A 7472-nucleotide genomic window follows, 5' to 3' on the forward strand; every position below is an offset into this window, starting at 1 on the left:
ATTTCAACAGGCCCAGGCAAAGCAAACTATACCCTGGACAGGGTTATTCACAGTGAGTTTTCTTAACTTCAGTCCTTGTGGACAGCAATTTGGGGTACAAAGGCTGGAGGCTTTTCACACTTGTTAGATCTTAAATGCCTTCCCTCCTTATACACAACCTCATCTCCTTCACGCATGTTTCACCCTTTTTAATGTAAATCCCATTTTTTCAGTATGACTTTACCTTTATAACAATAAAATCTTTCATAGTACCAATTTTATCAGTAAGCTTTGGGAAAAATAAACACATTGTTTGGCTTAGCCTCTGTTGGGTAGGTGTAATTCACTTCTCGGGTTTATCTAAAAAATGTTAATTTTCCTTTTACACCTCACATTCTAAAACTTCAACCAAGTTTACATATTTAGCATTTCAAATCTAGCTTCTCTTCTGACACATCAAAGCCTGCAGAGTCTCTCTCACACACACACAAACACACTCACTCTCTAGGCCCCCACCATTCATACTTTACAATAAACCCGAATAACATTATAAAAACTATGATATTTTCAGGACTGGCCTCTGAAATGCTCAGTTCAAGGACAATTAGGATGGGTAACAAATGCTTTGCTGGCAATGCCCACATCCTCTGAAGGGATAAAGAAAAAAAAGTGTGGAATTAAACTTGTTGCCTGATAGGTTGTCCAGTCTCCCCTTGAATTTTTACCGTGAGTCCATACAGTGAGTGTTTACAGGATATTAACCCCAGCCAGCAGTTCCACTCACCTCACACTCTCTGTTCTTCTGAATCTAGACTACTTGCTTACCCCTCTTGGCTGTCCCATCAGTGATGGACCATTCATCCATCCCAGCCCAAACTCTGCCTCAGGACTGGAGCACATAATCTTGGCTGATGATCCAGTGCAGTTCTGACGGAATGCTGCAGTGTCAGAGGATCAGTACTGAGGGAGCGCTGCACTGTCAGAGGACCATTACTGAGGGAGTGCTACACTGTCAGAGGCAGTGGTCAGTGAATGGTGTGTTGTAGGAGAGGCCATCTTTTTATAGAGATGTTAAACTCTGCCTATTGGGTGGATTAAAAGGATCCTGTGGGACTACTAGAAGACAGGTAATTCTCCCAGTGTCTGGAACAAAATTACTTCCTAAACAGACTTTACCTACAACATATTAGCTGACCATTCAGCTCAATTCTGTTTGTACACTGACTGCTGAATTTACAGTTGCTACACTTACAAAAGAATATCAGTGAATGTAATGTGCTTTGGGATATCCCAAGAATGTGATAACATAATAATCTGAGATATAAAAATACAACTGCTGTACTCCTATCCTACCTGACAATCCAACAACAAAGTAGCACTCTTTGAACAAATGACAGTGTGTTTGTGTGGCTTTTCAATTCCCCAAAATTTGACAAACTTTAATTTCCACTTGCCGAATTGCCTTTCCTCAATCATTCCCAATTCAAATCAGATCCAAGGATCATTAAGATATTTGTCATATTTATTGTCCAGAACAGCAAGAAAGGCATATTAATCAAATATTTATTTATTGTTTATTGAATATTATATGGATTGTTATATACATGAGCCAATCTCATTGTTTCTGCCAACATTCCATAATAGCATCAGGATCTGAAACATATCAAGACTCAGAGATCCATTTCTGTCATCTAAACTTGAATATTGCAGTAACAATTCTATTTCTCCAGTGAATGTCTGGGAGGCAAAGTCAGAACTGGTGGAGTTATTAATGACTATCTCTTCAAAAAGCAGCCTGTCCTTTGAAAAATGCTTAAACAGACTTGTTAAATTTTCAATGTTGGCAGTGGAGAATGAGAAAGTAACAGGAAACATACACTAGGGAATGCCATGTTAATATTTGGAGTTAAACTCAAGTTATGAGGCAGAATAAACACATGGATGTACTAGGCTGTTTTCTTCACCTGTTGGCAACTCAAGATGAAGGGTTAAGTCCCACAGTGCACAAGGCCAGCAAGGTTTAAATCAAGAAGAGAACATACAAACATACAAATTAGGAGGAGGAGGAGGCCACTTGGCCCCTCAACCCTGCTCCACCTTCAATAAGATAATCGCTGATCTGAATGTAACCTCAACCCCATATTCCTGCTTATCCCTGATAACCTTTCACACCCCCTTGTTAATCAATAATCTATCTGGCTCTGCCTTAAAAATATTCAATGACTCGGCTTCCACTGCCTTTTGAGGAAGAGAGTTCCAAAGACCCATAACCATATGAAAGAAAAAAATTCTCCTCATCTGTCTTAAATGGGCGACCCCTTATTTTTAAACAGTGACCCCTGGTTCTAGATTCTCCCACAAGAGGAAACATCCTCTCCCATCCACCCTGTCAAGACCCCTTAGGATCTTAAAAGGTTTCAATTAAATCGCCTATTACTCTTCTAAATTCCAGTGAATACAAGCCTAAATCATCCAACCTTTCCTCATCAGACTACCCACTCATTCCTGGTACTTCTAATGCATTTACATCTTTCTTTGAATAAGGAGACCAATACTGTACACAATACTCCCAACATGGTTTCACCAATGCCCTGTACAACTGAAGCATAATCTCCATTCTTTTGTAATCAATTCCCCTCACAATAGATTATGAAATTCTATTAGCTTTCCTAATTACCTGCATTTTAGCCTTTTGTGCACTAGGACCCCCAGGTCCCTCCGAATCTCAGAGCTCATCAATCTATCACTATTAAGATAATAAGCTTCTTTTTTATTCTTTCCGCCAAAAAGAATGATTTTACTTTTGCCCACATTGTACTCCATTTGACAGATCTTTGCCCACTCACTTAACCTATCTATGTCACTTTGTAGCCTCCTTACATCCTCTTCATAATTTACTTTTCTACCTATCTTTGTGTTGTCAGCAAATTTGGCCACCATACCTTTGGTCCCTTCATCCAAGTCATTTATATAAATTGTAAAAAGTTGAGGTCCCAGCATTGATCCCTGTGGCACACTCGTCACATCCTGCCAAGCAGGAAAAAACCCATTTATGCCAACTCGCTGCTTCTTGTTAGCCAGCCAATCTTCTATCCATGCCAATATGTTACTCCCTACGCCGTGAGATTTTATTTTCTCTAATAAACTTTATGTGGCACTTTATCAAATGCCTTCTGGAAATCTAAGTACAGTATATTCACCAGTTTCCCTTTATCCACAGCACATGTGACTCCTTAAAAGAAAGCCAATAAATTGGTTAAATATGATTTCCCTTTTACAAAAGCATGTTGACTTTGTCTGTTTGCCTTGAATTTTCCAAGCTATAACATCTTTAATAATAGTTTCTAACAGTTTCACATGTTAGGCTAACTGGCTTATAGTTCCCTGCTTTCTTCGTCCCTCCGTTTTCGAATAAAGGAGTTATATTTGGTATTTTCCCATCTAATGGAACCTTCCCCAAATCGAGAGAATATTGGACAATTAAATACAGTGCATCAACTATCTCACTAGCCACTTCTTTCAAGACCTTAGGGTGAAGTCCATCCAGACTTGGGGATTTGCCAGCCTGCAGTCCCAGCAATTTGCTCAATACCCACTTTCCTGGTGATTGCAATTTTCCTGAGTTCCTCCCTCCCTTCCATTTCCTGATTTACAGCTATTTCCAGGATGTTACTTGTGTCCTCCATAGTGAAGACTGAAGAAAAATACCTGTTTAATTCATCCGCCATCTTCCTACTTCCCATTATCAGTTCCCCAGATGCACTCTCTATAGGACCAACGCTCACTTTATTAACACTTTTCTTATTGAAATATCTATAGAAACTCTTATCATCCATCTTTATTTTACTATCTAGCTTTCTCTCAAACTCTATTTTTTCCCTCCTTATTAATATTTTTATCATTCTTTGCTGCTCTTAATATTCTTTCCAATCTTCTGACCTGCCACCCATCTTTGCGTAATTATATGCTTTTTCTATTGACATGTCCCTTAATCTCATTTGCCAGTTCACTTTAGCTAGCTGTGCTTTCATGCCCTCATAATTGTCCTTATTTAAGTTTAAAATGCTAGTTTTAGATGCACTCGTTTCTCCCTCAAAATGAATGAAAAATTCAATCATATTATGATCGCTGCTATCTAGGGGTGCCTTCACTAGGTTGTCAATTAATCCTATCTCGTTGCACAATACCAGGTCTAGTATAGTCTGCTCTTTGGTTGGCTCCAGAATGTGCTGTTCTAAGAAACTATACCGAAAACGTTCTATGAACTCATCTATGCTACCTTTTCCCATCTGATTTTTCCAGTCTATATGTAGATTAAAATCCACCATGGTTATTGCTGTACATTTCTGGGAAGCTCCCATTATCTCTTCTTTTATACTCTGTCCTACGGTGTAGTTACAATTAGGGGGCATGTACACCACTCCCACAAGTGACTTCTTGTCTTTATCCTTCCTCATCTCAACCCAAACCACTTCTACATCCTGGTTTCCTGAACTTAGGTCATCCCTCTCTAATGTGCCAATACCATCATTAACAGAGCCACTCCTCCACATTTTCCTAACTTCCTGTCCTTTCTAAATGTCACACACCCTTCGATATTCGGGTCCCAATCAATGTCACCCTGTAGCCAGGTCTCTGTAATGGCTATCAGATTGTACTTATTTATTTCTATTTGCACTGTCAGTTGTTTTGTTTTGAATGCTACGTGCGTTTAGATAGAGCCTTTAGTTTTGTTCTCTTATTTTGGTTGTGTTTCACCGTATCTGCTGATTTACTCTTAGATTTGTATCTCTGTCCCTTCCTGTCATAGTCTGTTTTTCATTTCTCATATTAATACCTGTCTCTCTTGCCTTGTCTCTACTCTTTGGTTTACCACACCTTGCCCCCACTATTCAGTTTAAAACCCTCTATAACTCCCTAGTTAGGCAGCTCGCAAGGACACCAGCCCCAGCATGGTTCAGGTATAGACCATCCCAACGGTACAGATCCCACTTTTCCCAATACTGGTGTCAGTGCCCCATGAACCGGAATCCACTTCTCCCACACCAGTCTTTGAGCCACGCATTCATTTCCTTAATCTTATTTGTCCTATGCCGATTTGCACGTGGCTCAGGTAATAATCCAGAAATTATTACCTTTGGGATCCTGCTTCTTTATTTGGTGCCTGGCCCATCATACTGACTATGCAAAGCTTCCTTCCTCATCCTGCCAATGTTGTTGGTACCTACATGGGCCACGACCACTGGATCCTCCCCCTCCCACTGCAAGTTCCTCTCCAGCCCTGAGCAGATGTCCCGAACCCTAACACCGGACAGGCAACAAAGCCAACTGGACTCTATCGCTTTGCTATAGAGAACAATGTCAATCCCCCTTACTATACTTAAATTAAATCAAGTAGTAGTGCTTAGGAGACAGCAAGCTGGGTTTTTAAAGACTATTATTGCAGAAGGTGGGAAAATCTGAAGATGATGTGGAGTGGATTATTCTGCAAGTTTAATAACTGTGGAAAAAGACAGGGCTCCAATCCATGCTTCAAGCAGAGCTCATCAATGATGGAATTCATTATTATCCATTCACTATCATCTCACAATTATATATTCACTTCGGTCCAAGAGAAATCCTACCACTACAGTCACTCCAAGACATCTCCCAACCCCAGCTGGATAACTGTTTTTAAATTTTGAGCACTAGATTTCTTTGCTGTATCAGGGGTTAATGTTAGTGGAATATCCTTCATCAGAGCCTCAGTTCTTAAATCTTCCATTCTCTTCCATTGGCTTTTAAATGGTGAAAGAATTGGTTGTCTTACAGTTAACAAGGTTACTTGAAATAAGTTGGGAAGATAGAACTGAAGCAGATGTCTAGAAAGGCAAAAGATTGGCAGGAAATATTTCTTGTAGAGAGTTTTGGCAACGTGAGATGAGTCTGGGGTTCCTGCAGCCCCTTAAATGGAAATGTGACCAGTTCCTGAGCAGAGGACATTTTGAGTTATAAAGTTAAGTTGCTGGTCAGTTGAGGTTGCGATGAGTCAAGGATATCTGCTGTCTTTTGGAGCATCACCAGAGAGTGTGAGGGGGAGGTGTGTGAGGGGACACTGCCTCATGGATGGCTTTTGCCTCTTCCCTCCCCACCACCCCTACCCCACCACCTGACCTTTGTATGCACTAATCTTGCAGCTTTTCTTGACAAGTCTCAAATCGCTTCTCTGGCTCAGGTAACCCTTCCGCAAGCCCTGGTCTCTGTCGACTGTGTATCACACAGAAAACACTCTTCACCACTCACTGCACTTTGACCACTGAAAACTAGATTGGTAATGATAATCTTTCATAACTTTTCTGCTCATTCATTAAATTATGTTGTTGCCTCAAGAAACTGTTTGAAATAGTTTTCATTAGAAAAGAGAAAATTAATCAAATAATTTTACAGAAGTTTGTAGATGAAATTTGTAGCTGAAAATAGGATCAGGGTAATGGATAAGTAGCATGCCTGGAAACAACTGAGTATGTTGGAGACCATTTCCTTCTTCTGTGGTCTTCCTGAATCCTGCCTTCAAGCTCAGGCTAGAAATGATTTACATCCCGGACATGGAGTTTGTAGGGCTGAAGGAAAATAGCATGCTCATATTTTATGATGCGCAAATTGAAGTTTAATATTTAGGAAGGATTTATTTTTTGGTGGCCAATATTTTGTGCTCAGTAAGGTAATCAGTGTCATTGCTGTCAGCATCAAGTGCTCAAGGATTGGGATTAGGTTTCCCCTACACCATCCAAACAAACTGATGACTTCCTAATTTACCTTATCTTCTCTCCCACTGTTCACAACCTTGGCAGTAACCAAACCCTGGAACATGGTTCTCGATACCTACTGCATTCACAGAATCACAGAATTTTAATGGCCCAGGATGAGGCCATTGAGCCCATCGTGTCTGCACTGGCTCTCCAAAGGAGCATTATGACCTAGTGCCATTGCCCTGCCTTTTCCCCGTATGCTTACACATTGAATAGAAACAAATAATCATCTAATGCCCTCCTGAATGCCTTGATTGAACCTGCCTTCACCACCCTTCCAGGCAGTGCATTCCCAGCCCTGAACCACTTGTTGTGTGAAAAGGTTTTTTCTTACATCACATTTGCTTCTTTTGCAAATCACTTTAAATCTGTGCCCTCTCATTCTTGATCATTTTACGAGTGGGAACAGCTTCTCCCTATCTACTCTGTCCAGTCCCCTCATGATTGTGAACATCTCTATCGAATCTCCTCTTAAACTTTTTATCTCCAAGGAGAACAGTCCCAATCTATCCTCATAGCTGAAGTTTCTCAACCCTGGAACCATTTTTGTAAACCTTCCTGCTAGACTCAGTCAGTTCAAACTCAGCTTCCCAATTTAAGGGGATAATTCAGGCTAACATTGCTGTGTGATGCTGTGAGATTGTTGGAATTCCCCTCCTTTGGAGGAGGGGGTGAGTGGAGGTGCTGGTATAGCTTAGGTGGATT

Source organism: Carcharodon carcharias, chromosome 34, assembly GCF_017639515.1.
Source record: "Carcharodon carcharias isolate sCarCar2 chromosome 34, sCarCar2.pri, whole genome shotgun sequence".
Lineage (NCBI taxonomy): Eukaryota > Metazoa > Chordata > Chondrichthyes > Lamniformes > Lamnidae > Carcharodon > Carcharodon carcharias.